Source organism: Aegilops tauschii, chromosome 6, assembly GCF_002575655.3.
Source record: "Aegilops tauschii subsp. strangulata cultivar AL8/78 chromosome 6, Aet v6.0, whole genome shotgun sequence".
In the NCBI taxonomy this organism is placed as follows: domain Eukaryota; kingdom Viridiplantae; phylum Streptophyta; class Magnoliopsida; order Poales; family Poaceae; genus Aegilops; species Aegilops tauschii.
Window position 1 is genome coordinate 481172504 of NC_053040.3, and position 15837 is coordinate 481188340.

Here is a 15837-nt window from a genome sequence, read left to right on the forward strand (position 1 = left end):
TCTCGTAGTTTCTCACAACATTCGTGTTGTAAGTTTTTGGTTTCGACGATCGTAGCTTCATCTCTCTTTGAGCAGCAGTCTATTGCACTGACGCCGCCATGTCGAGCTCCTCTGTCCTCTGCTCAGAGCCCTCCTATTCGTCCCTCTCAACGCCGAAGCCCTTCCCCTTGATCTCCTTGCCCACGTCCTACTACACTAGAGTCGTTTCCGGCGTCGCTCATCTCGGCCTACTCTCTGTCGTCCTCCTATGGAATGACGCTGCAATGGCGCGCACACTGCTTCTTGTGTCCTCTGCCTCCGTGCACACTGCAGTTCGCCGCGCCGCCGACGGGGTCGATCATCTTGGCCTCCTCTCTCTCGCCCTACTACACTCGAGTCATTTCCGGTGTCGATCATCTCGGCCTTCTCTCTCTCGTCCACTGCACTGACGATACCATGGCGCGGGCACTGCATTCTCCTCCTCTGTCGACTGTCTTTGCACGAGCACCGCAACTAATTCACCGACGGTGTCGCTCGCCATGCCGCCGACGGTGTCGCTCGCCGTGCCGCCGACGGGGTCGCTCGTACCCGACTCCATGCTTGTCATGTCGGACACGGCGCCACGGCCACTATCCACCGTAGTCGCCATTGTCCGGCGCACACTGCACTTCTTCTGCCATTCCCTCTGCTAGCTCTTAACCCTGTCTGCTAAGTGAAGTGCTAGCTCTTAATCATACCTCATGCGTGCAACCAAACACCGAGTTCATGTGTCGCTTAAGCCAATGCAGGCAACCAAACAAAGTGCACTTGCGTATTACCTAATGCAGGGACCCTAGATGCAGGCAACCAAACAACTTGCAGATGACGCATTTGGGGTTGTTTTTACTCAACCAGGCTGGGTTGAGAAGTATATGCGATGCGACTACTGTTTAAAACTTGAACCAAACACGCCCTATAAGGTTTGATCTGATCATTACCAACTCGTAGCGCAATGAAAGTAGAATTGGCCTAGATCGTTAGTGCAGATCCCCACAGTTAGGATTTTAGTGTTAGGAATAAGCCACGGTTAGCGTGGTCAGCGTGCGTGTGTGCGCGCTGGTCGCGTCGAGCGGCCGTCAGTGGCCGCGTCAGGTCCGTGGTGCGTGCCTGCGTGTGTGGCGTGGGGTATGTGTGTGCGCACACTCGATGCGCGGGTATATGAGCAGTCTGTTGGTGAGCGTAGCAGGGGTGGCGTGACGATCGGATGCAGGCCGGCTGGGTAGGATGCGTGAGTGCGCGTCATGGGCGTGCGCCGGGCCTTGCGAATTGTGCGTGTGGGACAGCGGAGCGCGGCGTCGTGTGAGCTCCTACGCGTATAACACTCCCTCCTGTGTATTCGTTCCCTCAGAGTGTGCAGTTCATGTTGCGGGAAAAAAATGTCGTTCGGCAGCGGGCGTTTGGTCGCCGAAAAACTCTCTATGTCGCAGGCTAAGGCATAGCCTAGTGGTGGGGAGGGGTTGATGCCTTCCCACCCACCCAGGTTCAAGGCATGGTACTTGCAATTTGGGTTTGTTGCACCAATTATACTTAGGGGGTTCCCTTAAAGTCTTTCTATCAAATAAAACTCTCTATGTCCATCGTTACATTTAATATTATAATAGTAATGTATATTTTTCTTTTGAGCAAACAAGGTGAAAATATTCAATTTAGTAAGATTTTTCATATTCATAACCATGAAAGGATCCGATTCTACCAAAATAATAAGTTCAGGATCAACAAAGAATTCATAGTCCTTATCATAAACAAAAATAGGAGAAGTTGCAAACCTAGGATCATGTTTCATCATTTTATTCATAGATTTTTCTTTAAGTATAGCAATAAAACCTCCCATGCCTTTATTAGTATCATAAGCCATAAACTCTCTAGTAAAGTCCTCATCAAAAGTATAACCTTCGGGAACATCTTCTAATATTTTACTTCTAACAGGAGTACTTGGTGTAGCAGTTGATTCATAATTTTCAGATTCTTTAGCTTTAGCAATATGAGCATCTAGCAATTCACCAAGCGGCACAGTTTTCAAGCAGAGTAGAAGCATTACCGTCAGTATCATCACGGCAGAAGCAATGGCTATTATTTGTGACATATCAGATTGTCACAAGTTGACTCAAAACAATAAGTGAATCAAGCGTAGAGCTAGTTGAAAGTTCCTTACCACCCCTCTTCTTAGAGGGCATGATCTTGGTCTTAGAGTCTCTGAGATTATTCATAGTGACTATAAATTGCAGCAGATAATTACTCCAAGTGAACTTAATAAATAGAGCAATGCTCTCCGGCAACGGTGCCAGAAAATAGTCTTGATGACCCACAAGTATAGGGGATCACAATAGTCTTCGAGAGTAGTATTTCATTTATTGATTCAACACAAGGGGAGACAAACAATATTTACAAGTCTTAGTAATTGAGTTGTCAATTCAACCACACTTGAGAATCACTTCCTTGCAGCAATTTATTAGTAGCACGGTAATATGAATGCAGTAGTAACTTGAGCAAAGGCAGTAGTATTGGAGTATAGGCATGGATTAGCGATGCATATTTAGATGAGATTCAATATGTAAATGCCACAACCTAGAGCGATACACAATAACTTTAAGTCATTAATCATATGTAATCATGTATACCATATGTAGTCATACATACTTGCGGTAAGAACTTGCATCACATGTTTTGTCCTACCCTCCCATGGAAGCAGGGTTCGAATGGAAACTAAGAGTAATTAAGGCGCTTCATTTAATAGAGAACCAAAACAAAGCATTAACACATGCTAAATACATGAACTCCTCAAGTTAAAGCCCCCCCCCCCTCGGTCGATATCTCAATTCATGCTCACCTTGGGGGTCTAAGGTTTGAAATGATAACAGGTGCATACAACTTGTAGGTAAGGGCATCTCCAACGGCAACCCGCAAAAATCCTCCCGCATCCATCCGCCGACAGGGGGGCCAGTCCGCGGACATAGATGCGGGAGGTCGACATCCAACGCTAGCCGCATACATTTCAAACTTTTTTTTTCAACAAACCACATGAAATTCATGCAAACGCGGCCGGATTTCATACAAACATGACGGATTTCATACAAACCGGTTGAGAACGATTACATTTTGGACATATTTCAACTAAAAAACTAAAACTATGTGCATGTACGGTCGCACGGAGCTCCACTCCCATGACACGGATAGACTACACTAGTCTATGGCCAGCCACGGCTTGTCTCCCCCATGTCCGACAACCCGGAATAACCAGACTGCCGGGAGCCCCGAAGGCATGTTCTTCCCCTGTATCTTCCCTATGTCCGGCTGCGTCGCTCATCGGAGTGGCAAAGAGGGTGCTTCAGCCGGAGTGGGAGGGTGCTTCCGTGGAGATTAGGCGGGTGCCCAGGATGGTCTGAGATAAAGAAGAATCGTCCAGGTATCCGGCGGTGGCCTTCCTGGGACCCAAGCGGCGGGGCCTCTCGTGTTCTATTTCTCCTCGATGATGGCGGCGGGTGCGGATGTGCTGGCCCCATCTCGTCCATGTCTGCGCAGCCAACTTCTTTCTCTGCGTGCATGGTGCAGCTACGCGCGCGTCGACGATGGATGGCGTGGTCGCAGGCACTGGATGCGGCGATTACATAAGAAATATCATCCATCTTCATCTACCTCCAGTATGCTTACAAGGAGATCACTTACTCATGATTATGAGCATCATAAAATTATTGATGGAGAAGGATTGGTGATGACGACAACGATGAATCCCCCTCTGTGAAGCCACAAACGAACTCTAGATTAGGTCCCTCAACAAAGAACAGGAGGTGGCGACGGCTCCGTATCAAAAATTAACAATACCCAGCTACTTACGACTGCTCATAGCAATTTGAAACCCTGCAATCTAGAATTAATTCTACCTTTCCATGCAAGCGCAACCGAATGTTGCAGTGGTATCCCAGCCCACCATAATTAAGTTCTAGACTTGACATTGGTGCTCGCATTTTTCTGAAATTATTTCAGGTCTTCCAGTGATGTGTGCTCAGTGAGAGGAGACGTTCCCGTCGACTATTGAGGTGTCTATGACGACTTCGCCAATTTCAAGATGATGTGGTGTCTATGACGACTTCGCCAATCTCGAAATGATGTGCTAGCTCAGTCTCTCGAAGGTGCTCATAGAAGTTAGATGTGCGTAGATGCGTTTATAAGAATGAGTGTATGTGTATATGTATAAGTCTGCCTCAGCATTATGTTAAAAAGAATTGTTGTGTACGATGACGACACCAAAGGGCGATTCGTGACTTTAATTTGGTGTGTCCTGTCGGTGGAATTTGGATTTGCCTTCTAACGTGCATCGTCTCCAACCTTTCACCGTTTCACCAGAGGGTGACATGAATGGCATATAGGCCGGTGCGGTATCTGTCTGGTCCCATATGCATGACATGAATCACGACTCAAGGAGATGATTATTCTTCAGTTGATATTGATAGTGGTCCTATCAATATCTTCTCATCCTTTTGTATCTGTATAAAAATCTTTTTTATATAACCGTGCGCTTCATTAAAAGCATGTACAATGGTGGCATGTGGATACAGATGCTCTATGAGAAAAAATAGTTTGAAGCAACTACATTGATTTTTTCTGTCCAACGCAATTTACTACTAGTGGGCCTTGTCAACAAATAGAAAATAAAAACTTTAATACATATGCATCTCTACTCTTCACTTCAATCTTTTCAGTTTTTCACATCGAACCACATTTTTTCTCTCAAAGCACCTGCTTCTTGTAGACGATCTCGCTTCCCTATCCGAACCTAATTTCCCTAACATGCAATCCTACATGGCACACGGGGCATCACCATGAGGCTATGCATTGGCCATGCCCTAACATAAAATGTTCATGAATAACTCTAAACTTACAAAAACTACCAGACACATCGCGAAACAACAACCATCGTGAGCATTATGCAAAAACCCTCCCCCCCAAACGGATCTTTGCACACACCATAACAAACGACCATCTCCAATTATCAGTGCAGCCGAGACGGTCGCCTAAAGAAGGGAAGAACGCCAAAAGCTTTGTGAACCGTAGACCAGCCAGCCGCTAATGGCAAGTGGCAAGGCACATATCATTGTGGCATATCTGTCTGTGATTTGTCCCCGCCGTGTGTTCCTACCTTAAGATTCAGTACTCCCCGTCGTCTTCGGCGAGGGTAACCATCAGATCTGCCGCCCATGGTCCACAAACCATGCCCCAGGGCTGCCATCTTGACCCACACACGCGGATGCCACCGCCCAAGACATGCGCCCGTCCATCATATCCTGAGTATAGGATTATTATAGCAACTCCAACGCGCTGACCCAAATGAACGGCGCCTTTGTCCGTCTTTTGTCCATTTGGGTTGGCCGCCTGTTGGGTGTCCGCCTTCTTTAAGATTTGGGTCGGCAGTACGCCCAACGGCCGCGACCCATTTCATGTCCGCACACAAATTTTAAAAAAGGAACGTGGCCATAGATCATGCCAGCGGCCATGTCGTCGCCTGAAGTTCGTGCCGGCACCATGTCAGCGCCGGCATACAATGTCAGCTTCAGAAAAAACACCACACAGTTCAGCTGGCGCACTTGCCAGCAGCCGGCACACATGCCAACACATAAAAAGGGGCGGGAGTTCGACCACGCCATCGCGGTCGTGGTCATGCCAGCACGCTTTCCAGCATATAAAAAGGATGGCGCTCGCCGCCATAGGTCACTAGGCGTCGAACTTGCATCTTCTCGAACCACGGCCTCTTCCTTGTCGACATGGTGTTGAGATCCACCTTCATGATCTTCACCCTCGTCATAATGCTAGCGAGAGCCACTTTTTTCGCCTTGGTCTTGGCATTGGCGGCCTCGATCTTTAGCATCTTGGCTTGTTTCACCGCCTCCATCTCAAGCATCCCCGTTTGCTTCTCCACCTCCATCTCAAGCCTACTCCTTTGGATCTCCATGAAGGCGTTCATTTGTTCTTCCTTGTCTTGTCGGCACTTCTCCCTTGAGTCCTTCTTGGTCATCATGTCCTCCACGGTTGCGATCAAGGTGTTCGATGCCGCATCCCGCTTGTCCTCCTTCTTGGAGTTGGTCTTCCCCCACGGTCGTGACTTTTCGCCGACTCCTGTTGCGCGGCGGCGATGGCGGCCGCCGCGATGTCTTCCTCCCTAGCGTCCGCCGCGTGCCTCCGGCCCTTTCTCTTCGCCGACTCCCTTGCCCGCCCCTCGGGCGTCAGCTTCTTCTTCGGCTTGGGCGCAGCGGCGGTCTTGCGGGGGGCGCGAGGCTTGCCTTTGCCGGAGGGGGCGGTCGTGATGCCGGACGAGGCGAGGGAGACAAGGCCGGCGGCAGCATCGAGGTTGTCGTCCATGGCGAGCGGCGGGAGCGCGGGGGGCGGGAGGGTTTGGGGGAAAGTGGAGGGAAATGGTGAAGGCTACCACCGACTGGCGGGCCAGGGGAGTAGTTGGCGCGCGTAGCACGTGTCCGCGCCGACGCAAATGAGGCTTGAAAATGGGCCGGGAATGGGTCGGCAGGCGGACGAAAAGTGGGCGCGCGTCCGTTTGGGTCGGCGCGTTGGGCCGACTTTTCAGTGCGCCGCGACCCAAACGAACGCGCGCGGACAAAATGGGCGTCGCGTTGGAGTTGCTCTTAATGCCCAAATCGGATTGTTCTTACTACTGATTTATAAATAGCTGAACAATAGCAAAATTGTATGTTAATTGCAGTGCGAGGCTGCCTCCACTTTGTTTCTTTTACTTGTATATATAAAATATAAATCCAGGTCTACCCGAACGCGGGCTCCAATATGAAGCAAGCGTTCATGAAAGTGACGACACCAAAAGGGCAATTCATGAGTCTTTGGGTTCCCTGGCAATTGGTGCTACTTGGATATCCTTCTACGTACGTGTGTGTCTCCAATTTTCTAGCTAAGCTATGAATGGAGGACGTTTGCGTATAGGCAGATGCGGCGCTGGTCCCATGGCGAGCGTGAATCACGACTCACTCAACGAAATGCTTATAAGTGAGAAAACGCACAAAAATCCTCCGGTGTTCTACTAGATTCGATGAATGGCTTTTTGCGTAGAGGCAGACGCGGTGCTGGTCCCGTGGCGGGTGTGAATCACGGCTCAACGAGATTGGCTGAAGCTATGCATGCCCACACAAAATACTCGACTGAGAAAGACAATGCACCACAATTTTATTTTTATTTATTTTGTTGACGAAAAGCAACGGCAAATGCACCACAATTGCGAGATTGAATCATGTCGTCCATATGTTAGGCTTACTTTTGGCAATCGTCTTTCCTGAATGGTATTTTAAATTTATTTTTGGCAGACAAACATTCCCTTCTCATGTTAATTAAGCTCAAGGTACATAATACGGGCATGCTTAACATCCCCTAAGAACAGAAGCAACCCTGACTAAAAGTAAACCTACAATACTTGTGTTTTTATAATCCCCACCCTCGCGTCGCCCTCCTCTGGCAACACGAGGGAAAACCCTAGTCGCACCGCCAGGACCTCCTCCTACCCCCTTCCCCGCCGCGCCGCCACCAGAAGGTTGACTTATTGGCCTTCCATGCAACAAACATCTCAGGTACACAATATGCTAATGGAGACTTCGCGATGTTGCTGAATCCATATTGAGGGTGTTTGCCGGCCTCTCAACTATAGGAATCCCCAAAGGGGTGTATACATAGTTGGCGGTCATACTAGCTTATCGTTTGGTTCTCCTCCTGGTTATAACAAATCTCAAGGGGTTAAATATACCGTCACTTATTTACAAAAGCCGAAGGAAAGTAATAACTGTTAGAAAATAAATATCAGACAAGGAACCGTCAACTATAAATGCCATTGAGTTTCTGTGAGCTAGCTGACGACCAAGACATGGCTGGCGGTTCATCGTCAGCTAATTGCCGTGGTCATAGGTATCATTCTACAGTATTATCGGTTATTACTGTAATGGCCGACCAAGCATAGCCAACGGGAGATTGTCGACGATGTACCATCTGTCATAAGTAAATCTAATGGTGAACTTAAATATCCGACGGTAATTTGACCCTTGGTTATAATGTGAAATCTAGTAGTGCTGGCTCCAGCAAGGTGCTAGCTCGGCCTCCCCATGGCCGACCCTCATTGCTGCCTATCCTCACGCGTGTCTCCACCTTTGGCCTCATGCAAAGCAGAAATTTACTGACGCTAGAAAAAATTTCAGGTACCAGAGATTTAGCAAAACCGACTCAAATTAGCTTATCTTTTTCAAATAAGAGTCGAAACATAATCAGTAAATATTGGTTGAGAAACACGAGAACATTATTGGAAAGAGAAGAGATGGAGCAAACATTGCCCACCGCCCACTGCAGCTGAGGAGGAAATCAACCCGGGCATAGAGACCACGGACAGGAACATGCGACTTCTCCACCTTTTCCAGCCGTGAGACAAATCCCACCTTGCAGTTGTGACACAAATAATCGAGGACAAATAGTTCATACTTCTAAGGTTGCACAGCTGCCGGATATAATTTCCACCGCGATATATCATGCTTTTTTTTTCTCGAATATGCACAAGCATGTGTATCATCACATTAAAGAAGGAGCAGCAAAGTAGCCAGATACAAGGCATTTTGACCATTACAATGCTAATCATAAGAATTAGACGCCACACACACCACACACACAGTGGCGAGTTCACCAGGCAGGCTTCGATAGGCTTGAGCCTACCCTCTAAATTCGCGGAATTTTTTTTTACTACTAGGCTTCAAAATATTTCTTAGGCCCAGCCCAGAAAAAACGGTCCAGCAGGCAGCCCATCTAAGAATCGGTGACTAACCCAGCCTCCCGCACGAAGCACATCAGGCGCACGAGCAGCGGCCACCCAATAACCTAGCCGCCGGCCGCCAAACGCCACCTCCTAGTCCGGCGCCGCCTCCCCGCCTCCTCGCCGTTGCTGCGTCCTCGCCGAGCGCCGCCTCCCCGCCGGACGCCGTCATCAGCCGAGCGCCCGAGCCTGCACGAGGGACGGGGCCACGGGGGGAGCCGGGCTGCGCCTGCCGGGGAGCTCGTCGCCCACGACGCCTAGGGCTCTCTGCAGGTCGCCGGATCCGCCGACTCCCCACTGGACGCCGGACGCCTCTCTGCAGGGCTCTCTGTATGTCGCCGGACGCCGGACACCAGTCCAGAGCAGTTCGAAATAGGTTGTCTGTTGTCTCTGTCTGACTCTGTTTGATTCTTCTTAGTTTAGTTGATAGCAGTTGCTAGTTTAGTTAATTCTAGTCAGTACGTAGTTTGGTTCTAGTCAGTACTGGTTCTAGTAACAATTAATTCATGAACTAATTTATGTCCTTGTTTATTTTTTTATAGAAATGAAGAGAAAGAGGACTCTGCATAGTTGGTTTGCAAGTAGTTCAAATACACTTCCTATTATTCCTGAATCCAATGTTGCCCCAATTAATGTTATTGTTCAGCCTACCCTCATAGAGAACATAATCCCCGATGATCCAACAAATGAGAGCACTAATCCCTCGGTTGATGAGAGAACTAATCCCTCGGTTGATGAGAGCACCAATCCCACTTCAAATGAGAGAACCAATCCCCCAACCGATGAGAGCACAAACCAACCAGCACCACCAACACAATGTGCAGATTTTTGGATGATAATGGAGAGCTTCAGGAGAGATTTCTTGCTATTAAGCACATCACAGATTGCACATCTGCCGGAATTAAAGAAGCATTGTTTCATGTCTTAAAGTACCATGGCTTGTCTATTAATAGGCTACGTGGACAGGGTTATGATGGGGCTTCAAACATGAGAGGAGAATTCAATGGTTTGCAAAAGCTAATTCGTGATGAGAGTCCATATGCTTTCTATGTTCACTGTTTTGCCCATCAGTTGCAACTTCGTCGGTCGAGCGAATATTTTCAGCAATAAGGTCATCAAAACCGATTTGCGCAATAAGATATCAGATGATTGGCTCAATGATTTAATGGTATGCTACTGTGAGAAAAGGATATTCAAAAGTATTCCAGATGATCAAATTATGATACGATTTCAGAAAAAGAAAAATCGCAAAGGACATTTGCCTCCTGAGTATGATGTTATTTCTTAGAGGTATATCTCTGTTTTAGTACTAGTGTCGATAGTTAGTTGAGGGTACTTTACCATATCACTAACATTTGTGCCAATTTGGACAGATGGCTTGCAGTTTGTCACTTGCATTTTGGTGTGGAGGAGTTCTACAACTACAATATTGTTAGTAAGAAGCAACACCAGTATCTTGTCTTTGCCTTATTTTGGTTGATTCTCTAGTACTTGATGTATTGGTGTGCAGATTGTATGAAACTTTGCTGTTGGTCAATCATGCTACTAGTATTTGTCTTGAGAATCATGTCCATTTGAGCACTGTTTGGCACATATTGTCTCTATAAATTGGTAAAACCATTTTTCTTTCAAAATTCCAGAAAAAAATCAGTAAATACTACATGCTTCCAGTAGTAGGCTGGGAAATTTTGAGCTTATTTGGCCAAGAGGATTAGGAGATAATGGCCATTTTAGTCAGCTGATTCAAAATTTGGTTCAAAATTTGATATTTTCTAAAAAATCCAGAAAAATTCTAGTATATAGTACGTGTTTCCAGTATTAATCTGGGAAAGTTTCAGTTTATTTGTACAAAAGGACTAGGAGATAAGCAGCTTTTTCTTCAAAAGAGCATTCGATTTTTCTCGGCTTAAACTTTGAGCCCACCCTCCGTTTTTTCTCTAGATTCGCCACTGCACACACACACACCCTACCTACTATGATACATGCTACCTAGTCCAACCTCATGCCAATGGTGATGAGGCAAGCTACAACACAACCAAGCCGCGTCACAACCAACGTCGAGACCTCTACAACAAGGCCAAAACTCAAAGCCAACACAAAGCAACGTACCGCCACCCATTTGCGTCAAGGAGTCGGCAAGTGAACGGTAGGGCATGAGCGGACCTAGGGAGAGTGTCATCGAGAGAGCGTCCCGATGGCGTACATGCGCCCAGGAGGCCCATGCCCAGAGTAACGGCCGACCATGACTCAAGCCGCACCATCGGGACTCCTCGAGCAACAAGACGGTGCCTTCAAGAACGGAATGACGCTATGACGCCGCCACCGCCTTGTAGTCCAGAGGCCGGACCAAAGGTTTCCACTGAGCTCGAGGAAGGGAGTCAGATCAGGGCCAAAACAACGCTTCCAGAGAGGGAACGACGCCCACGGGCGTCACATTTGTCAGCCTCTTCGCGACATGGATCGTGGAACCCAGCGCCCACCGGAGTCGCTCGAGCAGGTCAACCACCGCAACAGGAAGAGTAGCAGTTCGCATCACAGTAGCCTCCATCACCAAGCCGGTCAGGCCCACCCAGATCGGATCGAGCCCACACCACCTCCACCTCGCCGGAGGACGACAACAACATACCAGGCAGGCCGGGGCAGAGCCGAAGCTATCCACGCTGGACCTGGTGGCACCACGCGCTACTGTCCACGCCGACCCACCTCTACCTTTGCCACAACCTCCTCCAACCACCCTGCTACATTGCCAACAGGACTCGGGACAGGCCGCTCGGAACAAGGCAAGGCGCCACCAACGCGCAACCGGAGCAGGGCAAGCCACGCGCCGCACCACAGCCAGGGGCGACGCGCCTGGACCTGACAGCAGCCCAAATCAAGCCGACTCCACGCGGCAGCCACCCAGCGCCGGCCCAGCCGTCGAGAAGGGCGCCTCCCCGTGAGCCGCACGAGCCACGCAGCGTCGGACCGTCGCACCGCCGGAACCACCAGCCGCCACAAGATCCGCCCTAAGCCACCGGGAGAACCAAAAGAAAAGGGAACACCCGGCCGCCACCCTCCCAGGGCATGCACGGCTTCGCCGCTGCCCCCTCCGGTAGCAGTGGGACGGGGGAGGGGTGATTGATTGATTTTAGTGTCGTGTTGATACAAGGACGTGTAGAAACATTGTGGTAGGAGAGATGAGAGAGAACATGCTTGAGGGTAAAAGGATAATCCTGTGGAGAAGAAACAGCGACAAGATAATAGCCACGAGAAAACAAACAGGTCAATAAACCTTTTATTTTTCGAGCAGGCTTGAGTGAAGGGAGTTTTCCAAGTGAGTTAATCTCGGCCGTTATAAACCTTGGTCCCATAAGATAGACGGCTCATATTTTCTAATTAACTCTTATTTTGTAATTGACGTAGGAATTTTTTAAAAGTCTCTAATTAGTATAGGTACTCGTCGTCAACCTGTGCAGTTTGCACTACCTAGTGCATTTAATGCCTATTTGGCATGTATATTAAAATATACAAATACGGGAAGATATCACATGATACCATGTTTAAAAACTTAAATTTTGATGTTTAAAAAAATTCTGAAAAAAAAACATGATACCAACGGTGACCACTCGACGGCACAACTGATATATCTCACCTTTTTTGGGATAACAACATTCCACTTTACTCAACTTGAATGTTACTGGGTATCATTACAAGATCGTGTGGAACGCCAAACCAAATATGCTGGCCTATTGCTAGAGATAAAGTTGTTCTAGCTAAACTATGAGCTTCAAAATCGAAAATCCACATCTGAGCCTGGGCTCAGATGCTCCCGCTTAGAAAAAAAATTCGAAACAAATACTAGAAAATTTCAAAAAAAATCAATTTTTTTATGTGGTAGATAATTAGATGCGTGAGGTCCGCTCCAAATTTCAACTCATTTGGATATCTGAACAACTCTCGGCAAAAACGACAATCGGGTCAAAACAGTTCGTGAACAATAACTTTTTTACAGACCCCGATTTTGTCTTTTTACAGAGAGCTGCTCAAATGTCCAAACGAGTTGAAATTTGCACCGAACCTCACGCACCAAATTATCTACCACACAAAAAAATGGGAATTTGATGAAGTTTTCTACTATTTGTTTTGATTTTGTTTCGTCGAAGCGGGTGCAGCTGAGCCCGGGAGCCAAATTGGCCTTCTCCTTGAAAATTGCTCTTTCTACTTTCGAAACAAAATTTACTGGAAATAAACTCACTCCTCCATGCATTAATCTCTCGGACTATGGCACCATTGCCTCCTCCTGTTGCATCCCCAATGTCTCACATGTTGTGAGTCGGATAGATCACTCGCTTACGTCTATATGATGACTGGGCTGGCCCAACATCAGGCCTTTTTATCTTTTGCTTTTTTCTATGTTTTATATCGGGCATTCTAGTTTCCTTTTGATTTTTCATTTCCTCCTTTTTCTTGTTCATTTTTATTTCATTTTTTGTTGTTCTATTTTCTTTTTTCCTTTCCTGATTATTTTTTCATTTCTTCTTTCTTCCTCCGATCTTTCTTTATTCATGAAATTTTCTAATATGCCCAGTTTTAGTGTACGAAATAAAATATGTCCTGAATATTTTTTTCTAAAATTGTATGAACAAAATGTTAATTATTCATGAACTTTTAATACGTGTTGTGAGAAATTTTAAAAAATAGTATGGACTTTTTTTAACTGCCCGGAAAAAATATCTTTTATAAACATTATTTTTAAATATCATGAAACATTTTCTCTCAAATGGTACGAGCATTTTTTTAATTTCATCGACATTTTCGTAATTTAAGAAAAATGCTACAACATTTTCATACAAATGTACGAATAGGTAAGACAAATAAATAAATAACTAGATCAAGGTGGAAAAAATAAAAAATAAAACGTTTATATGTGCGCTGTGGGTGTTGGTTGGTCCAGAGACGAGCGCTAGAGGAGAGGGAACTTAGGGCTCCCTTTTTTTTCTTTTTTACTTTTGTTTTTCGTGTTTTTTCCAATATTTCGGGATATCAAAATGTTCACAATTTCAAAAAACTGTTCACGGTTTAAAAGAATGTTCACAATTTTCTCAAAAATGTTAAATAAAAAAATTGTTAATGAATTAAAAAATCATGATTTTAAAAAATGTTTGTGATTTCAAAAATGGTTCACGATTAAATAGAAATGTTCATCAATTTAAAAAATATTCACGGTTTTGAAATATTCTTTATGAATTTAAAAAATGTTCATTTTTCAAAAAAGTTCACGATTTCAAAATAATGTACGTGATTCGAAATATTTACTACTTAAGAGAATGTTCACGAATTTGTAAAAAATGTATGTGAATTTAAAAAATGTTTGTATTTTCAATAAATGTTCATATATTTGCGAAATGTTCATAATCTCAAACAATGTTTTGGACTTCAAAAGATGTTCAGGAATCTAAAAGATGTTCGCAAATTGAACAAGGACAGAAAAAATGTAAAAACAAAAGGAAGAAGAAAAATAAACATAAAAAATAAAGAAATTGAAAAAGGAAAAAGGAAAAGAAGGGGAGAAAACGGAATTGGGGCGACCTATACGAACAACCAGCGTGTGAGGAGGGTACGCGCCAGGTCGCTCGTGGGCGACCTGTGTGCCAAATAGGAGTCGCCTGGCTGAAGAGGGAGAGCGAGATGAGCCGGCCCAGATTGGCGGATACCACAGCCTCATTTTTCTTTCTCTTTTTTTACTTTTTTTATGGGGTTTTGCTTTCTTTTTGTTTATAATTTAAAATATTTTGAATAAATATTACAAAAAAACATTTAAAAAATCTTTACCTAGCATTTCAAAAATGTTAAATACATATAGATAAAATGTTTATCATGTATACGAAATATTTGATAATGTATTTAACAAATATTAATGAAAGCATTTAAAAAACGTTCGACAAGTATTTGGAAAACGTAAATCAAATATTTAAAAAATGTTAAATGTATATATAAAAAAACTTGATTATGTAGGAAAAAATGTTGAAATGTATGATCATAGATATAAAAATGTTAATTAGGCATTTGAAAAATGATGAACAAGTACTTGAAACAAAAGCATTTGAAAAATGTTAAATGTATATAAAAAATGTTACCCTGTATTAAAGAAATGAAGAAAATAAATGATCTTTTATATAAAAAAATTAATCAAGCATTTGAAAAAATGTTGAACACATATTTGAAAAATGTTAATCAAGAACTGGGAAATATTAAATGTGTATAGAAAAAATATTGACCATGTATTAAAAAAATTAATCTTTTATTTTAAAAATGTAATCAAGCATTTAAAAAAATATTAGATATTGACAATGTATTAAAAAATGTTAGGGTTGTATTTGAAACATGTTAATGAAGGATTTGAAAAATGTTTAGAGTATAGAAGAAATTATGATGATGTAGTCAAAAAAATTAAACATGTATTTGAAAAATGTGTTAGATATATACCTAAAAGGTGTATAGAAAAACAGTGAAAACTGCAGAGAAAACAAAAAATATTGAACGAATAAAGAAACAAATGAATCTGAAGAAAAATGAAGACAAAAATATGGAAAAACAAAGACACCCAATAAAAACAAATAAAAACAAAACAAAGAAAATGAAAACTGAAGAACCAATGCAAAAATGAATGGAAACAATGAAAATCAATAAAGAAACAAAGAAACCCAATGAATAATGAGAAAGAGATAAAAAATGAAGAAAAGAAAAAAAAGTGAACACGGAGAAAGAAACAAAGAAAGCCAATGAAAAAAGGAAATAGGAAATGAAATAACAGTAAAAACATACAAAGAAACAGGAAACAAATCCGTGAAAAAAGTAAAGAAAGAACAACAAAAAGGGGGTCGACAATTAGTGAAAATCCAAGCTCCTTTCCATCAAAATATTCGGGGCATCAACGTTTCCACAAACACTGCAGTGTCCCAGTGGCTAGCAGGCATGCTGTGTATGGAGGCGACCTGGGTTTGATCCCTGGTTCTCCCTCTATTTTTATCTTTGTTTAGACA

The 15837-nt window shown here is 44.4% G+C and overlaps 1 long non-coding RNA gene across 1 annotated transcript; it reads left to right on the top strand.

Annotated features, from left to right (window-relative positions):
* Window positions 1-8674: 8674 nt before the first annotated feature.
* Window positions 8675-10379, top strand: LOC109760605 (uncharacterized). The gene is made up of 3 exons (XR_002232359.4): window positions 8675-9191; window positions 9358-10105; window positions 10189-10379. It is a non-coding gene; the product is annotated as an uncharacterized lncRNA (long non-coding RNA).
* Window positions 10380-15837: the final 5458 nt, after the last annotated feature.